Source organism: Sinohyriopsis cumingii, chromosome 17 (assembly GCF_028554795.1).
Source record: "Sinohyriopsis cumingii isolate HCF-2022 chromosome 17, ASM2855479v2, whole genome shotgun sequence".
Taxonomy (NCBI): Eukaryota; Metazoa; Mollusca; class Bivalvia; order Unionida; family Unionidae; genus Sinohyriopsis; species Sinohyriopsis cumingii.
The window spans coordinates 23,933,413-23,949,450 of NC_142977.1; the positions used below are offsets into that span (position 1 = coordinate 23,933,413).

At 36.9% G+C, this 16,038-nt stretch overlaps 3 non-coding genes across 3 annotated transcripts; all 3 read left to right on the plus strand.

Moving 5' to 3' along the window:
- The first annotated feature begins 1,226 nt into the window (after nt 1-1,226).
- LOC149777950 (U1 spliceosomal RNA) lies at nt 1,227-1,386 on the plus strand. The gene has a single exon (XR_016415986.1). It is a non-coding gene; the product is annotated as a U1 spliceosomal RNA (small nuclear RNA).
- A 7,052-nt stretch (nt 1,387-8,438) lies between these two features.
- LOC149777951 (U1 spliceosomal RNA) lies at nt 8,439-8,598 on the plus strand. Its single transcript, XR_016415987.1, has one exon. It is a non-coding gene; the product is annotated as a U1 spliceosomal RNA (small nuclear RNA).
- Nucleotides 8,599-15,645: 7,047 nt separating this feature from the next.
- LOC149777952 (U1 spliceosomal RNA) lies at nt 15,646-15,805 on the plus strand. Its single transcript, XR_016415989.1, has one exon. It is a non-coding gene; the product is annotated as a U1 spliceosomal RNA (small nuclear RNA).
- Nucleotides 15,806-16,038: the final 233 nt, after the last annotated feature.

A 16,038-nucleotide genomic window follows, 5' to 3' on the forward strand; every position in this document is an offset into this window, starting at 1 on the left:
CTAGTCTCAAATTTGGTCTAGTCCCCACAAAATATTTCTACCAACGACAATTACAAAGCTATGTTCTTGAACCTAAAATAACCAAATTATACGATTTAAATTTCGGCAACATTTGGAAAAATTTGCATAATAAATTTTTAGACCCCATCACTAGAGATGTGTGTTTTAAAACAATACATGATATTTTGCCCGTTAACTACAACATGTTCTTAAAGAAGATTTCCAAATCTAAGTTATGCGCTTTTTGCGGTGACATTGAAACGACTGATCATTTATTTTTCGAATGCAAATTAATACTCCCCTTACAACAGCTCATTATCAAATGGTTAAAAAAACTTTCCAGAAACTCCTTCAATACCTTTTATACTTTCCTTAAATTCGGTCCTATCCCGAATGGGGCCTCGTTCCCGGAACCTGAATTCGAGGACTTGTGCCTTTTATTATGCGCTGAATATAAATATGCTATATGGATTAAACGTATACGAGCATATTATTATAAAGAAGTGGTAACCAGTAAAACCTTGTTATCCTTCTTTCTCTCCCGATTAAAATGCAGAATCAGAACTGACTTTTCCAGGCTTAACTTGGTTCATTTTATAGATAAATGGTGTTTAGCTGGATTATTCTGTTCTCTCTTCAATTTTGAATTAGTAATAGACATAAGTCTAGAATAATACTACATTCCTTCCCTTTTGGATAAATCCAATTATATATAATTTTACGATTTCTCCTTAGATCTCACTACACAGTCACCATGTTTTAATCCACGTCTGCCGGCCTACACGTTAATTTAAGAATATCTCAAGCAGCACGTGCTAACATTCTCTGTTTCATTGCACGAACTTTTACAGCACTTCACTGGTCTATCAAATTTACATGAGGTATAGTACTTGCATCACCTTAAATACACTTTGCATTTTTAAGAATACAGTTTCTCTAATATTAGAATTTTATAATTTGCAATATTTAAACTTCTGTATGAGATTAGTATACGTTTCGCAAACTAGATGTTACAAATTTACAATAGAAATTGCATACAATCATATTATGTATAACTTTGTCGCTTGTGAGCTATGCGCTTTACAATATATGTACATTTGTGTGTATACAAGAGCATGGATGGACAGTGAGTGTGCACATCTACGTGTATTTATGAGTTTGTGTGCTAAGGCGTGTATGGGGTGAAGATGGGAGTGTCGTTTTCGCTTGTACATTTCAACATGTAAATATTGAATAAAGATTTTATGAAAAATAAAAAAAAGGTTTCCCCAGGATGAGGCCTTTCCATTGCACTTCGGTTGGGCTGAAACCTGCGATCACCCCAAATGTGGGTGACTCGGGGTCGTTATTTATTAGTGTGGGGGTCTGCGTTCGCGCTAACCCCTGATAATTCAATTAAAAATAACCAATAATCTCAAGCTTATGACAAAATTAGTCTGGATGTCTCTGATTAGCACGTGCCAATCGATAATGTTATTATTTCTTACACTGCTCTTTCAAGGGGTGGGTACCCCGGGTGGTCTAAATAGCCCACCATTACGGATCGCGGCCATCTCACCTGTCTGCGTGTGTTTGAGTTTCGGATTTGGCCCATGTGGTTATCAGAGAAAGCTTGCCAGTATGTTATCATGGGTCGGGAGTTCTTTCCGTTCATTTTTCTTCTCCCGGGTTCTTCCTCCACCATTTATATTGCCTGCCATGCATAGCCTATCTTGTGCTGAAAAATGGCATTAAACCCTACAACAAACAACTTTCAAAGAGCCATCTCACAACGAACGTGTGAAATATCTTTGAGTAACAGCGATCCAGCATATTTGTGAGAGAAAGAAAGAAAGAAAGAGAAATAAATGGAAACATGCTTACTGGATTCGACGAAAATCAAGTTTTATTTTCACAGAACTTCTCTGCAGTAGAGAGAGAGAGAGAGAGAGAGAGAGAGAGAGAAACAATATCTTCAAATAACAGAAACAACTTCGTTAATACAGCAAGCTTGTTGTCCTTATCAAAAGCAGTGACAGCTTCATCATAAGTCTCATTGTAGAGATCATCTGCATCACCAGTTACTTCTGTATCAGCAGCACTTTCAACAATCCAAAGCTTCTAGACTCGGAGTACGGCGAAGCGTAGCTGGCCAATCAGTGGCACAAAGATTTCAAATTTAATAAAACAGAGGAAACAAATAGTAGTATTCCTTTGACCTGACAAGTCGATTTGCAGTGGTTCATAGCAAAAGAGGTTGATGCACTGCAACCTCAAATTTATACCTGCATTTTTCATTTATGACACCAAGCGATCTTGCCAGTGCAAACACAATCCCTTTCCCTACGTAACAGTTCGGGAAAGCATTGTGTACTAAACAGCTGGATGTGATTGACCATAGTTCTTGCTAGACGACTATTGCTATTTCACTGTCAACTTGCTGTGAAGTAACTATGGGAGGTCAATGGCTGATATCAGTTTCAAGAACAAGACAAGCCCGAAACGCGGAATTGAAAAATGTATCCATATATTTAATTAAAAAACCATAATAGCTGAAAAATACGCACCGTTGCCTCAAGTTAAGAAATTTGCCAGGGGCCAATATACGAAACTATCCCCTGCCGTCCGAGCAAACCTATATAGCATATATCCACCGTAAAAAAAACTGAAATTGCAAATAAAGGACTATTTGAAGACATTTCAGTTACTTTTGTAATGTTGAAACATAAGCTATAAAGTTATTCGGAATACTAAGACATCAGCAGTACCATGGCCCTGAATCGTTTTAATTTATTTTCATTACTTAGAGGCACACTTCCTACTCCAGACACAAATGTCAGTTGATAAACGTCAGTAAACGTCAAGAAATCATACTTACCTGGACCAGGGAGTACCGTGATCAGCTAGGCGGTTTCCCCAGGATATCCGGCCAAGACAAAGTAGATCAAAGAATTCTTTTGAAGTGAAAGTTCAAAGTTTACCGCTTTGGAATATGTATCGCCGTGTTGAAATCAACATCTCAAGGTATGTGAATTCAGATGTGTATCTTCGTACACTACGAGTGGAAGGACGAATTTCTCGGGAGGAAGCGCTTCGCAAACTTGAAGCTGCAGGTGTTACTATTTCTGACATCGAAGGTTTATATAGAGAAGGGGAAAATGCCCCATGGAATGCTGTGCTCAAGTCCCAAGAGAAGGAAAAAGGCGTGACCGGTGACGGCATTAAATATATTGCTAACCTAATAATTGACCTCAGAATACACTGGCTGCCCCTGTTTGTCAATGATATTGTTATCAAGGAAGTTCTAAAGGATTATGGGGAGATCCTTGACATAAGCAGAGACAAGACAATTATAAACAAGGACACAATGATTGAAAACGGTACAAGGATAGTGAAACTCCGGACCACAGAATTCGATTGCAGGAATATTCCCCACATCGTGTCGCTTGGCATGTGTGGTATGCTTATAACAATGAAGGGCCGCCCCCCACTTTGCCTGAGATGTCGTCAGTCGGGGCACCTCCGAAAAGACTGCCCAGAGAAAGGTGCTAGCTATGCTTCAGCAGTGAATAATAAAGGACACGTTGCCCAACAACCACCTGCACCAAGCACATCAACCCAAGCAACGACACACGAACCTTTAACACCAGCAGCCCCTGCGTCGACAAACAGCAAACCAATTGATCACCCCACCACCCCCACCCCCTTGGACGCCTCCCACGGGGCGGAAGAGGAAGTAGCGACCCAAACACAAGAGAAAGCAACAGTACCGGATGACAATGATGAAGATGACTCGAATCAACCCAGACCACAAGAAAAAAGAGAATTGTTTGACCTAGATTCGTGCACGTGGCAGGTAGTCACGTCTAAAAGATCAAAAAAGTCTCGTCTTGAGGAGGATTCAAGTATGGATGTGCAAAATTCTTAATTTGGATTACACTACAGTAACTGTGTAATAAAGAAATCGGAACGCTCACGGACAATGAATATAATCAAATGGACCGGGCATATACAAGGACAGTAAAATGGACAATGAATAAGCATAACGGACTAAATATTTCAGGACTTTCCCTGGTTATACGTTCTATTACAGGTTTGTTCTTTTACTTAATCCTAATTTTTCATTCTCTTCAAATGTACAATATCCTTCATATCATCCTTATCTATTTCATAGCACATACAACATTTGTAGATTTTTATCTATTTTCTTCAACCATATTTTATCCCTTAATTACATATCCTCCCTTATTATGTTATCGTTCAGCAAGTCATTTCTGGTTTCCAATAGTATTACCTTATACAACGGACTCTACCCGTCTCGAGTTCAGATTGATTCACTTGATACACCTAGAGTCCCACATACATTAACGATTTTGAACCTATTCTGGACATGCCATACCAATAACAAGCAACCCATGAGTAAAATTAATATCCTTACATTAAATGTCAATGGCCTTCGAACCAACACGGATCAAAAACTATACGAGATTAGAAACTTGGTATCTTCGCATCACATCGACCTTGTATTCCTACAAGAAACCCACGTGGAGAAAAGAACCCTTACTTCAAAAATTCAAGATAAATTGCAATGTTATTATGCCATATGGAGTTTTGGCTCGAATCTTTCATCTGGAGCTGCTATCATTAATTTTAATCCTAACATACGTTTTTTAAAATATGAAACGGATTTTGACGGTAGAATAATATGTGCTGACTTTCAATTTAATGATATACCATATCGTGCCATAAATATATATGCCCCCATCCCTGATTCGGAGAAAAGTGAATTTTTTACTTCATTGTTCACATATTTAACGGGACAACATAATCTCATTCTTGCTGGAGATTTCAATTGTGTCACTAACTCCAACCTTGACCGAGTAGGTAATCTAACCAATTACAGCGAAAAGTCCGTCCAAACATTGAAATCGCTTATATCCAACTTTAAACTAATTGACACATTTCGCAAACTGAACCCCTCGGCAAAATTGTACACATGGTATCGAAACACACTAGACCCCTCATTACCACTGTTAGCAAGCAGACTTGATCGACTGTATGTTTCTAAAAACATAGCAAATTTCATCATTAATTCGACAATCGTTAACTTCGCTCAGTCCGACCACGATGCAGTAACTTTAAGTATAGCATGTAACTCATCAATATCATATGGTACCGGTTACTGGAAATGCAATAACTCGCACTTAAACCATAACACATTAAAAACTCTCATTACGGACCTAATTAAGAGAGAACTAAGATATCATAACATCACCCTAGAATATTGGGATGAGCTAAAACTCAAACTTAAAGAAGAAATCATTCGATATTCCAAACAACTTTCGAAAGTTAAAAACTCTGCAATTAAATCATTGAAGAAAGACTACCAATATCTAAGACAGAAATATGATTTAACCAATAATGAAGAACTTCTCTTTCAAATACAAGAACTCCGAATGTCTATCAAGGAATTACAAAATGAAAAATATATAGGATCAGTCATTAGGAGCAAAGCGAAAATTTTAGATAATAACGAAAGACCGAGCCAATTCTTTTTTCAATTAGAAAATAAAAAGGGTTCCCAGAAAACTATCACTGAAATTGAGTATAATAATGTGACTCATAACTCAAGTGTTGATATCTTAAACTGTTTTAAAAAGTTGTATTCAAATCTTTTTACCACAGAATTGATTGATGAAGAATTGTTTAAAGAATTTCTAACTGGGTTACCTCAGTTAAAGGCTGAAGATAACCAATTCCTTACCGGACCAATTACTAAAGTAGAAATTTGGAAATCTTTAAATATGATGGAGCCAAATAAATCACCTGGACCCGATGGTCTCACAAAAGAGTTTTATGTCACGTTTTTTGAATGTTTAGGCGACACATTAGTCCGTTTATATAATTTGATCTTTGAATCAAACACTTTGTCTGATTCACAAAAACTATCTTATATTACGTTATTATGTAAGGATCCTGAAAATTCAAATAATATGAAAAATTGGAGACCTATTTCCCTATTAAATTTAGACTATAAAATTCTATCCAAAGTTATTGCTAATCGACTTGGAAATGTCATGTCCAAAATAATACACATGGATCAAACATGTGGAGTTAAAGGTCGATCTATTTTTAATAATGGTCACCTTATACGAAACATCTGTGACTACATCGAACAAAAAGAATTATCATGTGCATTTATTTCCTTAGATCAAGAAAAGGCATTTGATAGGGTAAATTATCAATTTATGTTAAAAACATTAGAATCTTTCGGGTTTGATCCTGACTTTATTAAATGGATTTCAATTTTCTACACTGATATTAGTTCATCAGTTATAGTCAATAATTTTATTTCGGACCCCTTTTTAATCTCAAGAGGAGTCCGTCAAGGTTGCAGTCTTTCCCCCCTTTTATATGTAATAGTGTACGAGCCTTTTGCAATCAAACTTCGAAACGACCCAGAAATTATAGGTGTTAAGGTGCCAGGTGCAACAGAAGCCTGTAAGATCTCCCTTTTCGCGGACGATAGTACAGGCTTCTGTTGCACGGACAAATCGATCGAACGGTATTTATTTTGGTCTCGCATGTACGATCGCGCTTCCGGTGCTAAGGTAAATTATAGCAAATCAAACGGTATGTTCATGGGTAAATGGCGGAACCGCAGTGATCACCCCTTTGGCATTTCCTGGATCGACAAACAAAAAATTGTAGGGTTTCATTTTGGCAACGATTTAAGTCATGATGATCACTGGAACAAAAATGTTACTAAACTTACGAATACACTATTACTATGGAAACGTAGAAATTTACCTCTCATTTCTAAATCCCATGTTATTAATCTTTTAGCTTATAGCAAAATTTGGTATACTGCAACCGTGACTGATCTACCTAAACATTATGAAATTTTAATAAATAGGAATATCTTCACATTTTTGTGGAATTCTAAATTCGAACCTCTCGCTAGAGCTGTATGCATCAATCCCCTTTACGACGGAGGTTTAAACATCACCCATTTGAGATGTAAAATCCAAGCAATACGTATACAGCATATACAAAAATTACTCGACGATGAATATTCAGCCAAATGGAAAGATTTTGCAAGGTATTGGATCGGTTTACAACTAAGGTCTTTCAACCCTAATTTGGCGCTTAATAAATTTACTCATACGCTATATGTTCCTAAATTCTATCAAAAGTGCATGACCATTTTCAAAACATTTCATGAAAATAATCCTAGTCTCAAATTTGGTCTAGTCCCCACAAAATATTTCTACCAACGACAATTACAAAGCTATGTTCTTGAACCTAAAATAACCAAATTATACGATTTAAATTTCGGCAACATTTGGAAAAATTTGCATAATAAATTTTTAGACCCCATCACTAGAGATGTGTGTTTTAAAACAATACATGATATTTTGCCCGTTAACTACAACATGTTCTTAAAGAAGATTTCCAAATCTAAGTTATGCGCTTTTTGCGGTGACATTGAAACGACTGATCATTTATTTTTCGAATGCAAATTAATACTCCCCTTACAACAGCTCATTATCAAATGGTTAAAAAAACTTTCCAGAAACTCCTTCAATACCTTTTATACTTTCCTTAAATTCGGTCCTATCCCGAATGGGGCCTCGTTCCCGGAACCTGAATTCGAGGACTTGTGCCTTTTATTATGCGCTGAATATAAATATGCTATATGGATTAAACGTATACGAGCATATTATTATAAAGAAGTGGTAACCAGTAAAACCTTGTTATCCTTCTTTCTCTCCCGATTAAAATGCAGAATCAGAACTGACTTTTCCAGGCTTAACTTGGTTCATTTTATAGATAAATGGTGTTTAGCTGGATTATTCTGTTCTCTCTTCAATTTTGAATTAGTAATAGACATAAGTCTAGAATAATACTACATTCCTTCCCTTTTGGATAAATCCAATTATATATAATTTTACGATTTCTCCTTAGATCTCACTACACAGTCACCATGTTTTAATCCACGTCTGCCGGCCTACACGTTAATTTAAGAATATCTCAAGCAGCACGTGCTAACATTCTCTGTTTCATTGCACGAACTTTTACAGCACTTCACTGGTCTATCAAATTTACATGAGGTATAGTACTTGCATCACCTTAAATACACTTTGCATTTTTAAGAATACAGTTTCTCTAATATTAGAATTTTATAATTTGCAATATTTAAACTTCTGTATGAGATTAGTATACGTTTCGCAAACTAGATGTTACAAATTTACAATAGAAATTGCATACAATCATATTATGTATAACTTTGTCGCTTGTGAGCTATGCGCTTTACAATATATGTACATTTGTGTGTATACAAGAGCATGGATGGACAGTGAGTGTGCACATCTACGTGTATTTATGAGTTTGTGTGCTAAGGCGTGTATGGGGTGAAGATGGGAGTGTCGTTTTCGCTTGTACATTTCAACATGTAAATATTGAATAAAGATTTTATGAAAAATAAAAAAAAGGTTTCCCCAGGATGAGGCCTTTCCATTGCACTTCGGTTGGGCTGAAACCTGCGATCACCCCAAATGTGGGTGACTCGGGGTCGTTATTTATTAGTGTGGGGGTCTGCGTTCGCGCTAACCCCTGATAATTCAATTAAAAATAACCAATAATCTCAAGCTTATGACAAAATTAGTCTGGATGTCTCTGATTAGCACGTGCCAATCGATAATGTTATTATTTCTTACACTGCTCTTTCAAGGGGTGGGTACCCCGGGTGGTCTAAATAGCCCACCATTACGGATCGCGGCCATCTCACCTGTCTGCGTGTGTTTGAGTTTCGGATTTGGCCCATGTGGTTATCAGAGAAAGCTTGCCAGTATGTTATCATGGGTCGGGAGTTCTTTCCGTTCATTTTTCTTCTCCCGGGTTCTTCCTCCACCATTTATATTGCCTGCCATGCATAGCCTATCTTGTGCTGAAAAATGGCATTAAACCCTACAACAAACAACTTTCAAAGAGCCATCTCACAACGAACGTGTGAAATATCTTTGAGTAACAGCAATCCAGCATATTTGTGAGAGAAAGAAAGAAAGAAAGAGAAATAAATGGAAACATGCTTACTGGATTCGACGAAAATCAAGTTTTATTTTCACAGAACTTCTCTGCAGTAGAGAGAGAGAGAGAGAGAGAGAGAGAAACAATATCTTCAAATAACAGGAACAACTTCGTTAATACAGCAAGCTTGTTGTCCTTATCAAAAGCAGTGACAGCTTCATCATAAGTCTCATTGTAGAGATCATCTGCATCACCAGTTACTTCTGTATCAGCAGCACTTTCAACAATCCAAAGCTTCTAGACTCGGAGTACGGCGAAGCGTAGCTGGCCAATCAGTGGCACAAAGATTTCAAATTTAATAAAACAGAGGAAACAAATAGTAGTATTCCTTTGACCTGACAAGTCGATTTGCAGTGGTTCATAGCAAAAGAGGTTGATGCACTGCAACCTCAAATTTATACCTGCATTTTTCATTTATGACACCAAGCGATCTTGCCAGTGCAAACACAATCCCTTTCCCTACGTAACAGTTCGGGAAAGCATTGTGTACTAAACAGCTGGATGTGATTGACCATAGTTCTTGCTAGACGACTATTGCTATTTCACTGTCAACTTGCTGTGAAGTAACTATGGGAGGTCAATGGCTGATATCAGTTTCAAGAACAAGACAAGCCCGAAACGCGGAATTGAAAAATGTATCCATATATTTAATTAAAAAACCATAATAGCTGAAAAATACGCACCGTTGCCTCAAGTTAAGAAATTTGCCAGGGGCCAATATACGAAACTATCCCCTGCCGTCCGAGCAAACCTATATAGCATATATCCACCGTAAAAGAAACTGAAATTGCAAATAAAGGACTATTTGAAGACATTTCAGTTACTTTTGTAATGTTGAAACATAAGCTATAAAGTTATTCGGAATACTAAGACATCAGCAGTACCATGGCCCTGAATCGTTTTAATTTATTTTCATTACTTAGAGGCACACTTCCTACTCCAGACACAAATGTCAGTTGATAAACGTCAGTAAACGTCAAGAAATCATACTTACCTGGACCAGGGAGTACCGTGATCAGCTAGGCGGTTTCCCCAGGATATCCGGCCAAGACAAAGTAGATCAAAGAATTCTTTTGAAGTGAAAGTTCAAAGTTTACCGCTTTGGAATATGTATCGCCGTGTTGAAATCAACATCTCAAGGTATGTGAATTCAGATGTGTATCTTCGTACACTACGAGTGGAAGGACGAATTTCTCGGGAGGAAGCGCTTCGCAAACTTGAAGCTGCAGGTGTTACTATTTCTGACATCGAAGGTTTATATAGAGAAGGGGAAAATGCCCCATGGAATGCTGTGCTCAAGTCCCAAGAGAAGGAAAAAGGCGTGACCGGTGACGGCATTAAATATATTGCTAACCTAATAATTGACCTCAGAATACACTGGCTGCCCCTGTTTGTCAATGATATTGTTATCAAGGAAGTTCTAAAGGATTATGGGGAGATCCTTGACATAAGCAGAGACAAGACAATTATAAACAAGGACACAATGATTGAAAACGGTACAAGGATAGTGAAACTCCGGACCACAGAATTCGATTGCAGGAATATTCCCCACATCGTGTCGCTTGGCATGTGTGGTATGCTTATAACAATGAAGGGCCGCCCCCCACTTTGCCTGAGATGTCGTCAGTCGGGGCACCTCCGAAAAGACTGCCCAGAGAAAGGTGCTAGCTATGCTTCAGCAGTGAATAATAAAGGACACGTTGCCCAACAACCACCTGCACCAAGCACATCAACCCAAGCAACGACACACGAACCTTTAACACCAGCAGCCCCTGCGTCGACAAACAGCAAACCAATTGATCACCCCACCACCCCCACCCCCTTGGACGCCTCCCACGGGGCGGAAGAGGAAGTAGCGACCCAAACACAAGAGAAAGCAACAGTACCGGATGACAATGATGAAGATGACTCGAATCAACCCAGACCACAAGAAAAAAGAGAATTGTTTGACCTAGATTCGTGCACGTGGCAGGTAGTCACGTCTAAAAGATCAAAAAAGTCTCGTCTTGAGGAGGATTCAAGTATGGATGTGCAAAATTCTTAATTTGGATTACACTACAGTAACTGTGTAATAAAGAAATCGGAACGCTCACGGACAATGAATATAATCAAATGGACCGGGCATATACAAGGACAGTAAAATGGACAATGAATAAGCATAACGGACTAAATATTTCAGGACTTTCCCTGGTTATACGTTCTATTACAGGTTTGTTCTTTTACTTAATCCTAATTTTTCATTCTCTTCAAATGTACAATATCCTTCATATCATCCTTATCTATTTCATAGCACATACAACATTTGTAGATTTTTTATCTATTTTCTTCAACCATATTTTATCCCTTAATTACATATCCTCCCTTATTATGTTATCGTTCAGCAAGTCATTTCTGGTTTCCAATAGTATTACCTTATACAACGGACTCTACCCGTCTCGAGTTCAGATTGATTCACTTGATACACCTAGAGTCCCACATACATTAACGATTTTGAACCTATTCTGGACATGCCATACCAATAACAAGCAACCCATGAGTAAAATTAATATCCTTACATTAAATGTCAATGGCCTTCGAACCAACACGGATCAAAAACTATACGAGATTAGAAACTTGGTATCTTCGCATCACATCGACCTTGTATTCCTACAAGAAACCCACGTGGAGAAAAGAACCCTTGCTTCAAAAATTCAAGATAAATTGCAATGTTATTATGCCATATGGAGTTTTGGCTCGAATCTTTCATCTGGAGCTGCTATCATTAATTTTAATCCTAACATACGTTTTTTAAAATATGAAACGGATTTTGACGGTAGAATAATATGTGCTGACTTTCAATTTAATGATATACCATATCGTGCCATAAATATATATGCCCCCATCCCTGATTCGGAGAAAAGTGAATTTTTTACTTCATTGTTCACATATTTAACGGGACAACATAATCTCATTCTTGCTGGAGATTTCAATTGTGTCACTAACTCCAACCTTGACCGAGTAGGTAATCTAACCAATTACAGCGAAAAGTCCGTCCAAACATTGAAATCGCTTATATCCAACTTTAAACTAATTGACACATTTCGCAAACTGAACCCCTCGGCAAAATTGTACACATGGTATCGAAACACACTAGACCCCTCATTACCACTGTTAGCAAGCAGACTTGATCGACTGTATGTTTCTAAAAACATAGCAAATTTCATCATTAATTCGACAATCGTTAACTTCGCTCAGTCCGACCACGATGCAGTAACTTTAAGTATAGCATGTAACTCATCAATATCATATGGTACCGGTTACTGGAAATGCAATAACTCGCACTTAAACCATAACACATTAAAAACTCTCATTACGGACCTAATTAAGAGAGAACTAAGATATCATAACATCACCCTAGAATATTGGGATGAGCTAAAACTCAAACTTAAAGAAGAAATCATTCGATATTCCAAACAACTTTCGAAAGTTAAAAACTCTGCAATTAAATCATTGAAGAAAGACTACCAATATCTAAGACAGAAATATGATTTAACCAATAATGAAGAACTTCTCTTTCAAATACAAGAACTCCGAATGTCTATCAAGGAATTACAAAATGAAAAATATATAGGATCAGTCATTAGGAGCAAAGCGAAAATTTTAGATAATAACGAAAGACCGAGCCAATTCTTTTTTCAATTAGAAAATAAAAAGGGTTCCCAGAAAACTATCACTGAAATTGAGTATAATAATGTGACTCATAACTCAAGTGTTGATATCTTAAACTGTTTTAAAAAGTTGTATTCAAATCTTTTTACCACAGAATTGATTGATGAAGAATTGTTTAAAGAATTTCTAACTGGGTTACCTCAGTTAAAGGCTGAAGATAACCAATTCCTTACCGGACCAATTACTAAAGTAGAAATTTGGAAATCTTTAAATATGATGGAGCCAAATAAATCACCTGGACCCGATGGTCTCACAAAAGAGTTTTATGTCACGTTTTTTGAATGTTTAGGCGACACATTAGTCCGTTTATATAATTTGATCTTTGAATCAAACACTTTGTCTGATTCACAAAAACTATCTTATATTACGTTATTATGTAAGGATCCTGAAAATTCAAATAATATGAAAAATTGGAGACCTATCTCCCTATTAAATTTAGACTATAAAATTCTATCCAAAGTTATTGCTAATCGACTTGGAAATGTCATGTCCAAAATAATACACATGGATCAAACATGTGGAGTTAAAGGTCGATCTATTTTTAATAATGGTCACCTTATACGAAACATCTGTGACTACATCGAACAAAAAGAATTATCATGTGCATTTATTTCCTTAGATCAAGAAAAGGCATTTGATAGGGTAAATTATCAATTTATGTTAAAAACATTAGAATCTTTCGGGTTTGATCCTGACTTTATTAAATGGATTTCAATTTTCTACACTGATATTAGTTCATCAGTTATAGTCAATAATTTTATTTCGGACCCCTTTTTAATCTCAAGAGGAGTCCGTCAAGGTTGCAGTCTTTCCCCCCTTTTATATGTAATAGTGTACGAGCCTTTTGCAATCAAACTTCGAAACGACCCAGAAATTATAGGTGTTAAGGTGCCAGGTGCAACAGAAGCCTGTAAGATCTCCCTTTTCGCGGACGATAGTACAGGCTTCTGTTGCACGGACAAATCGATCGAACGGTATTTATTTTGGTCTCGCATGTACGATCGCGCTTCCGGTGCTAAGGTAAATTATAGCAAATCAAACGGTATGTTCATGGGTAAATGGCGGAACCGCAGTGATCACCCCTTTGGCATTTCCTGGATCGACAAACAAAAAATTGTAGGGTTTCATTTTGGCAACGATTTAAGTCATGATGATCACTGGAACAAAAATGTTACTAAACTTACGAATACACTATTACTATGGAAACGTAGAAATTTACCTCTCATTTCTAAATCCCATGTTATTAATCTTTTAGCTTATAGCAAAATTTGGTATACTGCAACCGTGACTGATCTACCTAAACATTATGAAATTTTAATAAATAGGAATATCTTCACATTTTTGTGGAATTCTAAATTCGAACCTCTCGCTAGAGCTGTATGCATCAATCCCCTTTACGACGGAGGTTTAAACATCACCCATTTGAGATGTAAAATCCAAGCAATACGTATACAGCATATACAAAAATTACTCGACGATGAATATTCAGCCAAATGGAAAGATTTTGCAAGGTATTGGATCGGTTTACAACTAAGGTCTTTCAACCCTAATTTGGCGCTTAATAAATTTACTCATACGCTATATGTTCCTAAATTCTATCAAAAGTGCATGACCATTTTCAAAACATTTCATGAAAATAATCCTAGTCTCAAATTTGGTCTAGTCCCCACAAAATATTTCTACCAACGACAATTACAAAGCTATGTTCTTGAACCTAAAATAACCAAATTATACGATTTAAATTTCGGCAACATTTGGAAAAATTTGCATAATAAATTTTTAGACCCCATCACTAGAGATGTGTGTTTTAAAACAATACATGATATTTTGCCCGTTAACTACAACATGTTCTTAAAGAAGATTTCCAAATCTAAGTTATGCGCTTTTTGCGGTGACATTGAAACGACTGATCATTTATTTTTCGAATGCAAATTAATACTCCCCTTACAACAGCTCATTATCAAATGGTTAAAAAAACTTTCCAGAAACTCCTTCAATACCTTTTATACTTTCCTTAAATTCGGTCCTATCCCGAATGGGGCCTCGTTCCCGGAACCTGAATTCGAGGACTTGTGCCTTTTATTATGCGCTGAATATAAATATGCTATATGGATTAAACGTATACGAGCATATTATTATAAAGAAGTGGTAACCAGTAAAACCTTGTTATCCTTCTTTCTCTCCCGATTAAAATGCAGAATCAGAACTGACTTTTCCAGGCTTAACTTGGTTCATTTTATAGATAAATGGTGTTTAGCTGGATTATTCTGTTCTCTCTTCAATTTTGAATTAGTAATAGACATAAGTCTAGAATAATACTACATTCCTTCCCTTTTGGATAAATCCAATTATATATAATTTTACGATTTCTCCTTAGATCTCACTACACAGTCACCATGTTTTAATCCACGTCTGCCGGCCTACACGTTAATTTAAGAATATCTCAAGCAGCACGTGCTAACATTCTCTGTTTCATTGCACGAACTTTTACAGCACTTCACTGGTCTATCAAATTTACATGAGGTATAGTACTTGCATCACCTTAAATACACTTTGCATTTTTAAGAATACAGTTTCTCTAATATTAGAATTTTATAATTTGCAATATTTAAACTTCTGTATGAGATTAGTATACGTTTCGCAAACTAGATGTTACAAATTTACAATAGAAATTGCATACAATCATATTATGTATAACTTTGTCGCTTGTGAGCTATGCGCTTTACAATATATGTACATTTGTGTGTATACAAGAGCATGGATGGACAGTGAGTGTGCACATCTACGTGTATTTATGAGTTTGTGTGCTAAGGCGTGTATGGGGTGAAGATGGGAGTGTCGTTTTCGCTTGTACATTTCAACATGTAAATATTGAATAAAGATTTTATGAAAAATAAAAAAAAGGTTTCCCCAGGATGAGGCCTTTCCATTGCACTTCGGTTGGGCTGAAACCTGCGATCACCCCAAATGTGGGTGACTCGGGGTCGTTATTTATTAGTGTGGGGGTCTGCGTTCGCGCTAACCCCTGATAATTCAATTAAAAATAACCAATAATCTCAAGCTTATGACAAAATTAGTCTGGATGTCTCTGATTAGCACGTGCCAATCGATAATGTTATTATTTCTTACACTGCTCTTTCAAGGGGTGGGTACCCCGGGTGGTCTAAATAGCCCACCATTACGGATCGCGGCCATCTCACCTGTCTGCGTGTGTTTGAGTTTCGGATTTGGCCCATGTGGTTATCAGAGAAAGCTTGCCAG